Genomic DNA, 18694 nt, shown 5'->3' with positions numbered 1-18694 from the left:
ATAAATGTCATTGCTGCACAACTCAAGTTCAAAATTGGCGTAGAACTCATGGATGAGAGAGGTATAGATAAAATCTGGATGAGAAGGCTGGAAAAACGCTCCCCATTGTTGGAAATCAATAAATTCCAACACACGAAGATGCGATTTTGCTAAATAAGGGCGATCAAGGATACGACTTGGAAGAATCTGCCTATCATGATAGTTGGCAGGTATAGGTCGAGATACAGGGGTATGCAATGAACGGAAGCAACATTCTGGGAATGTACGCAACGTTCATTGCTGAGAACGGATGCAACGTTCTAGGAACGGATGCAACGTTTGGACAGTGTATGCAAAATTCAAATTTTTTCTCTTAGAATTATAAATTATAACAAGTAATGCACATAAAATGTGAGCTTATAATTATGAATAAATACAATTAATTTGTATTATCCAATATTAAATGCTCAAATTTAATATTAAGATTCCCCTTAATATCACATTAATTTTAAAATATGTCATCAAGTGATTACAACTCAATCAAGCCAAGTTCACCATGCAAACGAATAAAAGTGTTTTCATCTAGTGATTTTGTAAAAATATCGGCAATTTGATTTTTCGTGTCAACATATTGAAGTTCAACTTCATTTTGTTCGATGTGGTCACGAATAAAATGATAAAAAATATGAATATGTTTAGTGCAAGAGTGTTGAATCGAATTCTTTGTTAGACATATGACACTTATATTATCACAAAAAATAGGGATTTTTGAAAAAGAAACGCCATAGTCAAGCAGTTGATGTTTCATCCAAAGAATTTGCGCATAACAACTACCGGAAGCCATATATTCGGCTTTGGTCGTTGATAACGCAACACAATTTTGCTTTTTAGAAAACCAAGTAACCAAAAAATTTTCTAAAAAGAAACAGGTTCCACTAGTGTTTTTTCTGTCCACCTTATATCCACCAAAGTCGGCATCACAGTAAGCTTTTAAATCAAAGAAAGAATTTTTCGAATACCACAAGCCGAGATTTGGAGTATTTGAATATATTTGAAAATGCGTTTTATGGCGAACAAATGTGATTCCTTTGGACATGATTGAAATCGTGCACACAAGCAAACACTAAACATAATGTCCGGCCTACTTGCAGTAACATGCAATAAGGAGCCGATCATACTACGAAAGGAAGATTGATCTACAGATTTACCATTTTCATCCTTGTCGAGTCTGATTGCTGTGCTCATCGGTGTGGATGATGACTTTGAGTTCTCCATCAAAAACTTCTTTAGAATTTCATTGATGTACTTGCTTTGGTTCTATAATGGACTGGGCCTCTCTACTGCCTAGCCATTTTTGCTACTCATGGCCTTCTTCCCCCCGGTGGGAAGTTTCATGCCCTCCCCAGGACTCGAACCTTGTACCTCCAGGCTAAGTACAAAGTCTTATCAAGTATGGTACCATTGAGCTAGACTAGCTCAATGGTATCATACTTGATAAGACTTTGTACTTAGCCTAGAGGTACAAGGTTCGAGTCTGGGGAGGGCACGAAACTTCCCACCAGGGGGAAGAAGGCCATGAGTAGCAAAATGGCTGGGCCAGCTGAGAGAAAATCCCAGTCCATTACAGGTTCACAAAGAACCCATCCTTGCACTGTTTGATTTGCAATCCGAGTAAATAGTTAAGTTCCCCCATCATGCTCATCTCAAAGTGATCCTGCATTAGCTTGAAGAATTCTTGACAGAGAGATTCGTTAGTAGAACAAAAAATTATGTCATCAACATAAATTTACAAAATCAATAAATCATATTTAACATTTTTAGTAAATAAAGTAATGTCAATCTTTCCTCTCGAAAAACCATTTGAAAGAAGGAAAGTAGACACCTTTTCATACCAAGCTCTAGGGGCTTGTTTCAAACCATACAAAGGTTTGTTTAATCTATACACATGATCAGGAAATAAGGAATCAACAAAGCCATCAGGTTGTTCAATATAAACTTTCTCTTTTAAGTCACCATTTAAAAAAGTACTTTTGACATCCATTTGAAATAATTTAAAATTTCTAGAGCTGGAAAAAGCAAGCAACATGCGAATAGATTCATGTCGGGCAACAGGAGCATATGTTTCAACATAATCAATGCCTTCCTCTTCACTATATCCTTTTGCTACAAGTCTAGCTTTATTTCTAGTGATAGTACCATGCTCGTCAAGTTTATTCCTAAAGACCCATTTAGTACCGATAATAGATCTTTCATGTGGCCTAGGAACAAGACACCAAACATCATTGCATTTGAATTCATTTAATTCATCTTGCATAGCAATAACCCATGCATCATCTAATAAAACATCATTAATGCACTTAGGTTCAACATGCAAAACAAAAGCAAGATGATTGCAAATATTATTAAGAGAAGATCGAGTGGTTACTCCCTTCGAAGGACTTCTAATGATAAGATCCATAGGATGATCTTTGTGAAGCGTCCATTCCTTTGGTAGTGGAGTTTCCTCAACAGAACATCTATATCATTCAGGCTTGAGGAAGCCATCTCTTCTTCGAGTAATTCTACATCATCGTTAATAGTACGAGAAACTACAGACATAGATTCATCAAATACAACAAGCATAGATTCTTCAACAAGTAAAGTACGTTTATTAAATACTTTAAAAGCTTTACTAGAGGTAGAATACCCGAGAAAGATTTCTTTGTCGGACTTGGCATCAAACTTACCGTGGTTGTCCTTACCGTTATTATGAATGTAGCATTTTGATCCGAAAGCCCGAAAATATGAAATTTCAGGCTTTCTCCCTCTCCATAATTCATATGGAGTTTTCTTGAGAATAGGCCTTATTGATACACGATTGATGATATAACAGGCAGTGTTCATTGCTTCAGCCCAAAAATATTTTGGTAGAGAATTCTCACATATCATGGTCCTCGCAATCTCCACAAATGTCCTATTTTTCCTCTCAACGACCTCGTTTTGTTGAGGAGTCCTAGGACAAGAAAAATTGTGATCGGTGCCTTTCTCTTCACAAAAATTTTTAAAACTCTCATTTTGAAATTCAGTTCCGTGGTCACTACAGATCTGCTTTATTGAAATATTTTTCTCATTCTCAACACGTTTGAAAAACGTTTTAAAATAATCGAAGACATCATTTTTGTGGGCTAAAACAATGTCCATGTGAAACGTGAGAAATCATCCACAATGACAAATGCATAAAGCTTTCCTCCTAGGCTGGAGTTCCTCGAGGGACCACATAGATCTAGGTTGAGAAGTTCAAGGGGCATAGAAGTTGATACAAAATTTTTGCTTTTAAAAGATTCATTTGTATGTTTGCCAAGTTGACACGCATCACAAACCGAATCTAATTTTAAATTGAGTTTTGGCATACCAACTACTAGATCAAGTTTAAAAAGTTTTTCAATGGTACTAGGACCAACATGACCTAATCGTCTATGCCAAAGAATGCTATCATCAACATTCAAGGATACAATACTTTTATTATTTGTCAAAGATAAATTATTTAAAGAAACCTTGTAAACATTTTCACTTCTATATCCTTTGAATTTTATGGATTTGTCAGATGTGAGTGATATTGTGCAGTGTTGGGGAGTGAATTTGACTTCATAACCTCTATCGCACAATTGACTTATGCTTAGTAGATTATGCTTAAGTCCTTTCACAGGAGTACATCATCAATCAAGCAGGATTTAGAAATACCTATTGAGCCGATTCCTTCAATTACTCCTTTGCTGTTGTCTCCAAAGGTGACAGTTCCCTTCTCCTTTGGTTTGACCGATTGGAGTATCTCCTTGTTCTCCGTCATATTTCTAGAACATCCACTGTCTAGATACCATATGCTATGGAGAACATTTTTCCTATTTTCCTGCGAAAATTGATTTTGGTACCCTTTAGTTCTTTTGGGTCCACAGTGTTAGAAAAAAGAGATACAAAATGGATTTCTAAGAGTTCAGTCTCTCATAGTGACATCATCGACACTTTCTAAGAGTGCTCCCAGTAGTAGGTAGGGCTATGACCTCTTTAAAAACCTATTTCCTTGGACAGAGCAGTGTTTATCAGGACAACCAGTCGCAAGTCAAGGCAGTTTAAACCGGTCTATGATGAACTCCCTTAGATCATGTTCTCATAATGTCGACTGATGAGTTGCTAAGTATTCTTAGGCCTCCATTTCATATAGCTCTTTTTATCATATTGATATTTCAACGATCTACATTTATGTCTAGCATGTCCTATTTTACAACAGTAAGAGAAAGTATGGGTGATCTCATTTTAGCTTTAGCAATAAGCTAGTAAAGTCTATAGATTTTTTACATACTCTATTCCACCTTTATCAAGGCTACATTTTTGCATGCTAAGTAAATTATTCAATTTATTACTACTAACATTAAATTTATCAAATGCTTTTTCTAAGTGAGCTATGTCATCCTTTAATCTTAGGTTTTCATGCTCCTTAGATTCTAATTCATTTTTGAGATTTCTGTTTTCCTTTATAAGTGATTTAGTCATGTCAAACATAAGCTTATAAGCGTGTATTAATTCATCGTAGGAAGGTACCTCATCATCGTCGTCGGAGATAATTTCATCACTCATAGCCATGAGGCAGATGTTAGCTTCCTCCTCGTCATCATCACTGTCGCTCCAAATTACTATTAGATCTTTCTTCTTGCCTTTGTCAACCTTCTTCTTGAGGGGACACTCATTTGCATAGTGGTCTTGTTGTTGACAGTTGTAGCATGTTACTTCCTTGTCCGACTTTTTCTCTTTCTTGATTTTGTTTCCTCGCTTGAATCGTTTGAAATTTCTTGCGAAGAGTGTCATATCATCATCATCATCTTCTTCGGCTTGGGTGGATAAGACAATTCCCTTTTCCTTGATCTTCTCATCCTCCTTCTTTGATTCTTTCCTTGTTGACACTTCTAAATCATGGGATTTTAGGGTCCCATGGAGTTGATCAACATCATAAGAAGCTGTGTCGCCTTTGTTGAACTCAATGATGGCCGTTCTCTTGGCATCCCACTCCTTGGGTAAGGCGCGCAGAGCTCTCCTCCACACTTACTTGGTTGGATATTGTTCTCCAAGTTGGGCCAGCTCATTGATGATTTGAGAGAGCCTTCAAAACATTGTATCTACGTCTTCATTGGGATCCATCTCAAATGTCTCGTATTTGAGTTGTAGAAGATCGATCTTTGTCTCTTTGACTTGGTTGGTTCCCTCGTGGCATATCTCCAAATTGTCCCAAATCTCTTTTGTGGAAGAACACATCGAGATCCGGTTGTACTCGTTCATATCTAGGGAACAATGCAAAATATTCATAGCTTTAGCATTTTGAAAAATTAATTTCATATCCTCCTTTGAAAAGTCATCCATTCCCTTAGGAATTTGAACCCCTTTAACCTCTTTCATAGGTATGTAGGGACCTTTCACTGTTACTTTTCAAAGGTTATAATCTACGGATTGGATATATATGGACATTCAATTTTTCCAATAGCCGTAGTTTATGCAGTTGAAAAGAGGAAGACGATTGGTTGATTGCCCTTGAGCATAATCGCTCGCTAGATTTGCCATAGAGCATTTTTGAAAATATTTTGTAAAAAGGTGGCTCTGATACCACTTGTTAGAACCTAATGGGGAGGGAGATTTAGGTTTTATTGACAACTTTAGCAATTTAAAGCGATTATGCAAATATGCAAGAGAAAGACTTAAATCAATCAATAATAAAGCGGTAAATAAATGCGTAATGTAAATAAAGCAGTAAAAAGGATAAGAGATGTTTATGGAAGTTCGACGATAAATCGTCTACGTCTCCCCTTCTTGGTTAAGATCGATTAACCAAGGATCCACTAGCACTTCGAATGTCTTGTCCTTGATGGCTCCAAGGATAGCCGTACAACTCAACACGATTACCGCGCCGATTCAACTCGATACACTTGGCCTTAAAGGTTCCAAGGATAGCCTCAACAATCACACAACACACTTAGCTTCACACTAAAGTATTTACAATGATCTCACAACCAACTCACAAATTATTTTTGCAAACAACTCTCGATTTTTGAATATATCGCATAACTCTTGATAGAATACTTTGATAGATAGAAGTTTGCTTGAAAAGGAGAGGAGAGTGAATTGGGATACTTGAAATGGCTTGGAATGACCTTTATTTATAGTTGCAAACTCGGGCAGTTTCGTTGCATCCGTTCTGGCGTTCGTTGTGTCCGTTCGGCGCACATTTAATTCTTTCGGTGCCGGTTCATAACGTTGCATCCGTTTGTGCCATCGTTGCGTCCATTCAGCACAATGTAGCTTTTGTCGGATGAATTTTTTCATTAAACTTTGGATCATGTTTTTGACACAAATGTTGCATCCGTTTAGGTTCGTTGCAGACTGCGCGACAAACTTCAAAAAATCATAACTCACAATCCACCCGTCGGATCAACCTGAAATTTGGACAGTAGCTTTAAAACATCTTGAATTCATTGTGAATGGTGGTGATCTAATTTGGATGCCTCAAATGATTCCGGTAAATTTCTGAAGTCGCTCCTTCATCTTTTAGCTTTATGTTCTGCGCGGTACATTTCAAAAATTCATTTCTCATGATTAGTTGTTGGATTGAGCTGAGATTTGGACCGTAGCTTTTGAGCATCCTATACTTTATTATGAATGGTGAAGATAAGATTTGGATGACTCAAAAATTCCCTGTAATTTTTGCAATTTTTTGTTCCATAATTTTGAATATTCCGCACATGAATTTATTTATTTATAAGTATCTAATCTGCAAGGTCTCACTTTAAACGATTAGAAATAATAATATATTTTTGTAATTATCAAAACAAGATAAGTTATTGCATTAAAAACATTAATCTCATTTATGAGATTTGTATGCGTTTAAAGCGTAACATAGCTGCATAGGTAAAACCCATGAATATACAAATAATATAAAGAATATGAGATGGTCATGTGATGACTATCATGAAACTCATATTTGGAATACAATAAATTCTAAACTATTCCTAGTTGATTCAGCCGCCACAAAGAAGGATAAAGGTCGCTCGAGCTTGAGACTAGTATTTGCGATGTGAGTACCACGTTTCATTGGTAGGGGACATGGCAATGTCCTAGCATACAAATAGGTACTCCTTGTAGAGTTCACTGAACAACCTTCCCTAAAGGACTTTTCAAGTGGTTCTCACTTATCGAGTGGAAAGATCTTAGTTTATGGTTGTACACCATTAGTTCTCATGACCCAGGACAACATGAAGACTCTATATGCCAGCGCTTTACTTTGACTTGTTTACTGACTTAACTGGGGTCATCAGGTGGCAAAGTTGGGTGTTGTGTCGAAACTTGTAGGAGTCAATGAATTGTAGTCGGGGATTCATCGGTTACCTACGGGTATGGATATCCTATGTGATCTCATGCATATGTAGGTTGAAATATCTGATCAGAGTAGGTGGTAATTATATAAGAAAGGGGTTTCTAGAATTACACCTTCGATGCAACTACAACATGACATATAGTTATCTATTCAATGACAACTCTCGATAAACCAATGTTTGTCGAATCGGTCGGGATATATGAGTTGAAAGGACCGTGCTGTATGCTAATCATAATTGAATGGTTCTTGCAGACACTATCATTTGATACCTAGGAAGTCATTTAAGCGATGCTGCTAGACGTTTTGACATAACTGGTTGGGTACCATCAAACTTGAGCTTTCTGACGTTCATATTATCAAGGAGTTAATAAATAAGAATGGAGCTATATAGGGTAAACTCATATATGGACTTGTTGATCCCGAATCACATGGAGATGTAAATCCACTGCTAGTTTTATCATTGAACTATTGATGGTCACACAAGTACTGAATTTCTAAATCTCGTTGAGAACAAAAATTAGTTCCAAGATTAAAAGTTGACTTGAATAAATAATTTTGAAAATGATTATTTTCAAAACTATAATTATAAGCTTAATTAAATTAATTCAAGTGTTGAATTAATTAAACACTAGTGGACCTTGTAGAGTTCAAATAATTAAATTAATTCAAGTGTTGGATTAATTAAATACTATTGGGTCTTGTAGGGCTCAAATAGAAACAGTGTTGAATAATTATTCAACTAGTGGGCGTGAATGAGTTCAAGTTGGATTTAATCAATTTATTGAACGTAAATGGGTTTGAGTTTGATAATTAATTAAATATTAAATTCATGAGCCATGTATGTATATGTTTGACATATAATACATACAATACATGAGATAGAATGAATATGAAGGGTTAACAGACAAGATGCACACTTTTCTATGCATGCTTTAACTTTTTCTATGTATGCTTTGTATTTTGTCATAACACACTTTTAAGTACCCAGACAAGCAATATTCCTCCTCCTCATTCTCCATATGGCCGAACACTACTAAATTAAATTCTCCAATTTTTGTCTTTTATCTTGAGAGAAAAGACAAAGAAATTCTCAATAAAAATGCTCTAAGTATTCTAATGCATATTTAGAGTGGATCTAGTTTGACTAGTCGTTGACCTAATTTGAAGAAGGAGTCCATTCTTGAGCAAGTTGTGCTCTTGGAAGCTTGTGCCATTTTGAGCAAGGTGTGCTCTTGGAGGCTTGTAGATAGTGTCTACCATTTCAAGAGCTAAGTTGTTTACAACTTGGTTGAAGCCATAATAAATTTTTAAAGATTGATAGGTAAAAATTTCTTAAACACTCTATGGATGTTTAATATTTTTGAATGCTACACAAGTGCTCGGTTTTTCTTAAAAAATTTAAACTTTCATTGTGGTTCCGGGAACGAGAGAACCGATCTCCAACAAGTAGTATCAGAGCCTAGGTTACTCTTTTTGTGTAGCATTTGTTGAATATTATGTTGAAGTCAATTTCTAACCGCATGAGAAAATCATTTTCATCGACTTAGGGGTTTTTTTTAAGATTTTTTTTTGAAATATGGGGCTGCCCATTTCGGGCAGCAAGGCGCATCCCTCGGCTACCCAACGGGCAGCCCACTTTTAATAATTTTTTTAAAGTTTTTGCCAGAATCCGGCGACGGAGCTCCGACAACGACTTTGACGACTAGGGTTTCAAAGAGGTGTTTTGGGATATCCAAGGCCATGAGCCCTAAGTTGTTGAGCCATTGTAATGGTTCATTTTATGAAAATTCAAAATTTATAAATTATGTGTTTTATAATAAAATAAATAATTAAAGTGGGAATTAGATTTTTTTTTATAGTAAATAGTGATTTATAAGAAATTCGTTATAAATAAATTAATTTGAAAGTAAACAAAGGTGTTTTTTTATTTTGTTTAATTTAATTTATAATCGTGACAGTTAGTGATTGAACCAAGATATACAATATTTGATCAATTGATTATTGTGATAATTAATTGATGGTGTATGATATGTGATATTATGCATATAGGATGATCAAATGCCTAAGCCTAATTTTCTAGGTGTATGCTAGGATATTTTGTGTTGAATAGGTTGTAATAATTATCAAATTTAAAGTTTGCTTGGTTTATAGCTCGTTTCCACCCCATGAGATGTATCCCTATTTGCAATGTATATTTTATTGTTAAATATTTGATAGTGGAAGATCAAGATTGAAAGATGGTGGGCCACGAATTATGAAGATCCAAGACATGTAAATATTGGAAGCTTATGTAATTGTTGCATATGCATCCCGTGCATTTCCTAGGATTGGACCTAGGCCCGTGTTTGGCTCACACGGGTCAAATGGTATTGGGGCGATTGATCATCCTAGTTAATTTACTATTTATAATATATGCATGATATATTATAAATAATAAGTATGTGCGTTATTATTTTATAATAACAAAGTTGCATGAGTCCGACAATCATACAACAAACATGGCCATCTTTTAAAATTAATGATGAGACCGTTTCAAAATTAAAAACCCTCATTTTGAATTAGATTCAAAATTTATATCAAGCCTGAATAGGGGAATTATAAAAGAGTTTATAATTTTCTTGTCTTCCATCGACAATGGATGCATGATGAACGCTACCCGCGATCAATGATCGGCTCATATTATTGGGGGCTTGGACGCCGGAAAGTTGTGACATCCATTGATATGGTGATGTGAACTACGTGGAACTCCCATGATATCGGATCATATTATTGGGGGAACTCATGGTGACCGTCCATTAAGGTTCAATATCGATGGGTAAGTCTTCACACGTAAAGATGAACGATGCCATATTATTGGGTCATCAAACGTGAGACAAAAGTTTACGTAGAGGATTGCATGGAGATGCAATTGAAAACTATCTTTTATAAATTATGATTGACTGATATTATTCGGGATCATGATTGGCTAATTGGACCTTACGTACCTACCGAGGAAAGGAGTTTCTCGTTTTTCAATAGAGGGTAGTGAAAATGTCAAAACAGTGGGAGCGAAAATTTATAAAGTAAAAGTCCATACTTTATATCTTATTAAATATTTTAAATAGTCATTAACATTTATCTGTTATTATTTTTCAGTACAAATTTTTTGTCATGTCATCAATTCTGTAACGTCCCGTTTTTATCTTAAATGAGTTTATTTGAGTTAATCGGAGATTATAGAGTTCAAGAGCCGACTTGATTTTGATCAGGGACCATTTTGCAAATTTTAGATTTTTCAGGGACTAAAGTGCAAATTTTGAGTTTAATATATTTTCTACACTCCATTGACTAGTCCAACCATCCTCTCATCTTCTCCAACTCGATTCATCTCCATTGAAACCGCCCCTTTTTGTTTTTGAGCTTCCAGATTTCAGTCCAAGCTCGATCCGACCGTTGGAATTTATTTTTGAAGGCAGATTAACGATCACTGCAGCGAGAGCTCCGTTATATCGTAAGTTTTTCTACGATCAGATACATTCTAGTTTTCGGATGTTGTTAGAATCGATTGAGATTCGAGTATGCTGTTCTTGACGAAGTTCTGGTCGTTTATTATCTGTCGGTTTTGAAATAGAGCGACGTTCGGATTTGTTATGATTTTTGGAAGTCATTTTCGAAAATGAGGTTTTTGGGATTTGTTGGAATTGCCTTGTTATTGTTGTATTAGCATTGATTCGAGTTGTTATCGATATTGAACTGCTGTCTGCGTTTCCGATTTGATCATTTATAGCCGTTATGCCGCCGGTTTGAATTTTGAGGATTTTGAACCGTGTTTGAGTTTTAGAACTTTGGGCATTGGGTTTGTTCGTTGTTTTTGATCATCTTTTGTCTCCGTACAGATTCGTTTGGAGTTGTCGAGACAGAGAAGCAGCAGTCGATCGTCTAGAGTTTGACGAAGAATCGGTAAAGAGATTACCTTGAGCCGATATTCACTACAAGAAAAACGGCCAAAGACAACGCTTTTTTCGCGTTGTTAATGTTCCCGAAAAAGAATTGTCGTAGCCAGTGTTGTAAAATACCACGCTCAAAGACAACGCGGAAAAAGCGTTGTCGTTTCTGGAAAAGACAACGCTTTTTTAAGCGTTGTCTTTGCTCAAAACGACAACGCTTTTTCCACGTTGTCTTTGTCACAAAAAAGCTTTGTTGTAGCCAATATTGTAAAAGGCCGCGGTCAAAGACAACGCTTAAAAAACATTGTCGTTTTGAGCAAAGACAACGCATAAAAAGCGTTGTCATATTTGAAAAAGACAACATTTTTTAAGCGTTGTCTTTTTTAGTAACGCAACGCTTTTTCCACCTACGACAATGTTTAAAAAGCGTTGTCTTTTCTCAAATAAAAAACAAAAAAAAAAAATTTAATTCACAAATTTTCAATATTATCACTCAATATTCAAAATTTTTGAAAATTAAATCTAATATACAATATTTCAATATTATAAATCATATAAATATAACAAAAATATTCAAATATAACAAATAATCGAACTCTTCATGTTCATCTCGGCCATGTCAAAGTTCCTGTCTTATCACTGCAATTGGTAGTTGCTGATCTCATAGTTTCACAAGCTGAAATCCTACGCACCTGTAGATCAATTTGTATCAGCAATTTCTTCAGAGTATATATATTCACGAAAAAATTTTAAATCATAAGAATTCTAAAGCATAAAAATTAAGCTTAGTTACAAAGTCGCAACATAAAAAAACCTAAATACAGAGTGCTTCAAAGTCACAACAAACATGGAACATAAGGAAGTTCCAGAACAGGGAAGAAGCCTGACAAATGTCAACCGAGAAGCCCCACACCTCATTGAGATCATATTGGCACAAGAGCCCAACAAAGAATGCAATTTTATCACCAAGTAAAGATTTAAATAAATCATTATATACTGTAAAATATTTTCCAGTTGACTGCTACCAAAGGGATCAATATGTAATTCAAGAAAAATGGGCAAACATCAAACATTCAGTACAAGTTAATTGTGATGAGGATAAATGCGTGTCTGGACTATTATATATCACAGTAGTGTAAAAACTCGCAAGGCGTAACATCACCACAAGCGAGGGATTTGTGCAATTAAATTTGTAATAGGAAACCCCTTGAGATGTATGAGAAAATATACATGCAGTAATAGAAAATTTATAACTGAGAGTTTGTATATTTCTGGCGCTACCTCAAACCAACCTCCGAGAGGGAAGCATGCGTTCCTCTGTGGAGTCGGTCACAAGAACTAGGAGTATGAGTTCCTGGGAGATGCACTGGACCTTAAAAACGTGATAAGTTTGCTAGTTGAGAAATTAAATTTTCCCGATGATTCCATCCTCATTCTTGTAGGTAATGCTGTGTTCCTTAACCTGGAATAAGCATATTTATACAGCACACACACTTTTAAATGAATGTTCTTTTGTATATAAAGAAATCAAACATGATTGCTATACAATGAATTATATACAACATTAATGAACATGCATGGAGGACTCCTGTCTAGAAGAGTATTATTATATAAGCGCATGTAAAATAAGAGAATAGGCATGAAGAAGGAGAGTTAACATAAATGAATGAATCACTGTATCTATAGACGTACACAAACCCTTAATTAGATATTATTCACGATCCATCGGGGTTACATTACACTGCATATCTAAATTTATCTCTTGATAGATACCACTAAAACCACGTAATGTCTGTAATCCACGATCAGAAAGAATTCAATCAAGCACCAATTTATTTAAAGAGTTGGAATACCTTCTCTATCATCTTGTGTTGCACATATTCCTTAGAGGGTCCCTCACGTGAGAATGCAAGGACCAGCTCAGATATTATTCCACCTTTGACAAAGTCGTTTAACTCTTCCTCGTAAATGAAGTCCTGTAGATTGCAACAGTTTCAAACTCTTACTATAAACATAAATATTAATTATATTCAGGATTCACACCGATGTTAGGCGGGTTACTAACCATTTTTCGGTTCCTGCATCCAAAAAATAATACGGCAGGACCAAGTTCCGCTCCAGATTCCTTCAAAGCTAGTCTTTCCTGGGAAAAAATATTTTATTCACGGCCACTCATTCTTGACATGGGTCGCGAAAATAGGACATGGTATGTGTAATAACGAAACAAGTCTACTCAAACCTGAAGGAAACCCCTAAATGGAGCCAAGCCAGTACCGGGGCCAATCATTATAATTGGTACTATAGAATCAGAGGGGAGTTTGAAATTAGAAGTCCGAACATAAATTGGTGCCCAACTGCAGTCATGGCTTTCTTCCAATGATACGGCATTCTGCGAATAAGGCCAATGCAAGCTCAGGTTTACAAATTCTAAACGAAAGAACCAAACAAAGACTGCTTGTTATACCATTGGTCCATTTTAAATCTCAACTATCAAGATAAAACATTAATATGAGATTCAATTGGATAGATAACAAATACCTTCATCCATGTTGAGCAAACACCCTCGTGGATTCGTCCTGTAGGTGTTTTCTCATAAACTAATGCACAAGTGACATGAATTCTAGATGGGCAATCCTGAAGAAAACCAACAATTGATAATTAATATCCTAAAGCAAAAGCTAGTGAAAAATGGAATATAGTACAAGTAAACGAGAGGTTGCTTGAATCGCAACAAATATTTTCTTTTCTTTTCTTTTTTTAACTTGAATCAGCGACATCTTGTTTCATCACCAGGAGTATAACATAATACTCAAAATGCAAAATTTATAAAGGCTTTACCAACAATAAATGCAGATAACATTAATTCAGCAAGTGTCTCTACACTCTTGTTATTATCAAGACAACCATACAAAGGAGCATAACAAGAACTCACTTCGGAGAGGAAGAGATTGAATAGAATCTGGTTTGAAGGCATGGAGCAACTGCCGCAAAGAAAATGCCAAGTGGAGGCTTGGCTGACGGGAATTCTGACATGACCTCGAGTAGGCTTCTCTGATTTGCAACAACCCATTGTGTATATTCCTCCTGAAGCAAAGAAAAAATGTTCATAAGAAAATTTGGCATGTAGTCATGTACTCGATTCGGATAGGAAATATGAGACTTCATTGATTACAAACCTTTCCAGCAGGGGATGAAAGATGTCTCAGTCGATCGGCATCACTTGGATCAGAGGCATAAGCGGCTAATGCAACCAAAGCAGACTGGAAAATATACGTGATAGTGCCTTAATGTCTGCCTATGTGAATCGCACATAAAATGCAAGACATAGGAATGCAGCATACCTTCTTAGGTGAGTTTAAAAGTCTACATATCGAGCTAGTGCCATTCTCAATGTGCAAGGCGGGAAGGGAGGTAACAATGAACCTCCACTGAGCAGTGTTCCGTCCTCTTTATCAGTGTGAAGTGAGAAGCATGTATCCGGTGGAAGATTTAGTAACCTCTCCGCTTCCATCACAGTTTCAATTGAATTTTCACATTATACACCAACATGATCGCCTGTTTCATACCTGAGGGTGATATGTACACTAGAATAAGTACAAACTCTGGCATACTGCTTTAGAGTTAAAGGAAGCTAACAAGTAGCTGTGATAAAAACAAATAATATCCTGAACATTTATACGATACATAATATTGGACAGAAATTTACATAAGTCCAGTGCCAGATATGTCAAATTCCAAGTGAATGCACGAATGATCAGATGAGGCAATGTGGAGCTCCTTCTTAAAAGCAACATTAGATCTTCAAGTATACAGCACTCTCCGGGCCGGAGTGACCTACATTTCTCAATAACTCACAATAAGAATGTCTTTCAAACTATTAAAGATTAATGATATTATTAACACGTATAGAAAAAAGAAATATAATTGCAGAGAATGCAACAACATAGTCTCTTCAAAGAGCACGGAACACTCACATAAAAAACTGGTAACACATTTCATAGGAAAACTTATGAAGGAAGATCAAGCACCTTGCATGCTTATATCTAACTATAAGACAAGAAAAAAAAATCAGCAAGGGATAACTCACCTTGGTCAGCAAGAATTTCATCCACCACTTTAGAAATCTGGCATCCAAACATAATAAAACAAAATGAGAATACCATCAATTAAATGAAAACTTTAGTAATCTGGCGTCCAAACATAATTAAATGTATGTATATAAAGTGGATAGACCTTGTTAAAATGTTCATATTGTCTGTTCCCAAGACCAAATACACCATACTGTAGATTTTTAAGCCAGTCACCTCTATCATTTCCCTGCGCCGCAAAATCATAAACTAAGACTATAATTTCAAGCCAGAGAGAGAAATCCATGAAGATTAATTATTAATCGGATGTCAAGATATTATACCTCTGTAAACCATTTGTAAAATCTTGCTGCATTGTCCGTAGGCTCACCGTCTCCATATATGCAAGTAACAAATCCTTGACCGTCACAATGCAATCATAAACCACATGATCTGGATTATGTCAGACACACAAATATTTTCACCATAACACAAAACTACATCTTTGATAAAGAACATATTTCAAGGCACATACGTGGCCAGGCAAAAGAATGCTATAGTTTCCTTATTGAATTTCTCCTCATATTCTTCATCATCGGCGGCATAATCATCCTACCATAACCAAAAAGATAAGCCTAGAACAAGTACTTCAACAATGAAAGTAAAAGGAAAATTCAAATAAAACCTTACCAAATCAACCACTCTAAACTTGGCCTTTTCATACCTGGCTTTAGCTTCTTCGGCAAGTGCCTGGACAACAAAATTCACAACCAAAACATCAAAATTTTAAATCTTATGCAAGTAAAAATTCATTTTTACCACAATTATATTTCTTTAAAAATAAAATCTTCTGAAAGTAGGCGGACCAGTCAATATACAATACAATTGAATAACACACAATCACCCTACACGCGTGCCAGAATTCCCATACCAATTCATGCCCTTCATCTTGTTTCTAGCATTAACTGGACAATTCTTGGCCTCTTGTCAATGCAGATGTTAAGGTTCGGCCATTTACAGCAAAACAATATTTTTGGGCACGTGACACTCATTAAAAACTCCAAGGATTTCATTTTATTAAGAGAAAATCCAGATGCAATCTCAATTAAATTTTTTATTTAACAATTAATTAAGTTCGAAAAAGTATCCCCATACAAAGTCTTTGGAGAAAGAATCCAAATGCGATTCAATACTTTTTATGCCTTTAGTCGGTATAAAGTAATCGGTGTTTCTACCTTGGCAAAGCCTTCAGCCGTGCCAGTCTGAGTCCCAAAAAAGATGGACACTTTATTCTTTCCATCATCAACTTCATCCAGCTCGAGCACCGCCTTGGGCACAACTAGCTTCGGCATCTCCACCGCCTTCTTGCCTGATCCACCCACCCGCCGCCACAACAGCACCACGATACATCCGATCAGCACCGCCACGGAGGTGGTGAGAACCATCATCAGCTCCCTGTTCTCCATCAGCAGCGGCACCAAGTCCGACGACCCATCAGAATTATCGGGTTTCCCGCCCTTTAAGATTGCCAATATAAAATCAAACGGAGAGAGCTTCTTTGACGTGGGTTCCATGTTTTCTCAACTGGGTCCCAGCTAGACTTTATCAATAAAGCAAAGAAAATCGAAAATCCAGAAATCAAAGTTATACATTCAAGGGAGAAATACAGTAGTCGAGTTCTAAACATACCCTAGAGGCTCAAGACAGGCCGATATGAACATAGCGGGATCCTCAGTGAACGATGTAACCAACTGATGAATCTGTTGTTTGTCGCAGACTTGGAACAGCTTTTGAACCACAAAACTAAGGGATCGGTATTCACCTATAGTGAAGATGCGAGGTGGGCTTCCCGACGGCTCGAGCGAGAACATTGCGAGGTGTCAACCAATTCATCGTTGGAGTCACTTCAAAAATCGTTTGAAGAATCGAGCAAAAATCGAAGCCATAAATCGAGGTGGGATTTTGAATTGAAAGAGAGAAAAAGGAGCTAAGGGATATGTCGAAAGAAGAAATCGCGATCGAGAGAAGGGTTCTGAGATTTAGAAATCGCGATCGAGAGAAGGGGTCTGAGATTTGGGGATCTAATTGGCTAAGAAAATATTATTTATTTTATGTTTTATTTTAAATAAAAATAATATTTTTTCTACAACACTTTTTAAAAAGTGTTGTTATACATGGGAAAAAAAACGCTCATAGACAACACTTTTAAAAGCGTTGTCTTTGACCCCAAAAAAACGCTTATTGACAACGCTTTTTAAAATAAGCGTTGTCTTTGATGAACAAAAAACATATAACGACAATGCTTTTCACTAAAAGCGTTGTCTTTTAAAAAAAGACAACCCTTTTCGTTAAAAACGTTGTCTTTTAAGTGTTGTGTTTGTGCATTTTTCTTTTAGTGATTGTTGTTAGGTTGTATAGTTTCTGATATAACCTTTTTATTGTAGCTTATCCAGAGTTGGAACTACTTGCATTGAAAGGTAAAAGCAGTCATCGTAGCGGGATAGCATACTCGGGACAGTTGGTTCTCGAGTTTCCCTTAAAATCACATATTGCATCAATATTGTTCTAGCATGTGGAACTGTATTTTGTTGATTGATTGAGATTGGTTATGTGGCTTACGTTTTATGTTCTGTTATGCATTCATCTTGAGCCAACTTTGATTTCAGCGGGCAGAACAACCCTTTTTGTTTAGACGTTTGGAAGATATAATTTGAGTGGCCTAGGTCGTAGCCGTCTCGCCTAGTGCTAGTAAACTCATTATAGTTGTTCAAATTTTAGAGGAGTGGGATACGTGGCACCACCTCGATTGGGAGAGTCGGTGAGTCGTCACGTGATCTCATCCTCGGGATCCCAAAAGCACAGTAGCAATCCCTCGTTTATCAGAATTGATATCCCGATTTAAAGACATGCATTTCATTACGTTGATAGTGATTACATATTGCCTTGAAAGCATGTTTATTAATTGTATTACTTGTTATGTTGCTTTTACTGGGAGTATCTTTCTCACCGGTTTATCCGGCTGTTGCTTTGTTTTGTATGTGTACTTGGCAACAGGTGGGGCAGGATCAAGTCAAAAGAGGCATGGTTAGCTTCGAGGGCAAGAAGTAGAAGTGAGACTCGGTTTAGAAGTCAAATCAGCATGCCAATCTAGTTTATGTTTCATAGCATGTTTAGATTCAAACTCGTCATTTCTGTTGTATCGATCCTGCGAGTATCGTGGACTGAAGGTTTTCGTTACATGTATTATGAACCATGTTATGTTTGAATGTCGTTTTGGTCATGTATGCATGTTGAGAATGGATTGGTTTAATATTGGATTGGTTGAGCTA

General features: G+C 36.3%; 1 pseudogene; it reads right to left on the bottom strand.

The window, feature by feature from the left end:
- Nucleotides 1-13130: 13130 nt before the first annotated feature.
- LOC140878968 (NADPH--cytochrome P450 reductase-like) lies at nt 13131-16939 on the bottom strand (annotated as a pseudogene).
- Nucleotides 16940-18694: the final 1755 nt, after the last annotated feature.

This window comes from Henckelia pumila, chromosome 2, assembly GCF_033568475.1.
Source record: "Henckelia pumila isolate YLH828 chromosome 2, ASM3356847v2, whole genome shotgun sequence".
Classification (NCBI taxonomy): domain Eukaryota; kingdom Viridiplantae; phylum Streptophyta; class Magnoliopsida; order Lamiales; family Gesneriaceae; genus Henckelia; species Henckelia pumila.
The sequence above is the reverse complement of the archived record's forward strand: the minus strand, read 5'-3'. Positions and strand labels throughout refer to the sequence as shown.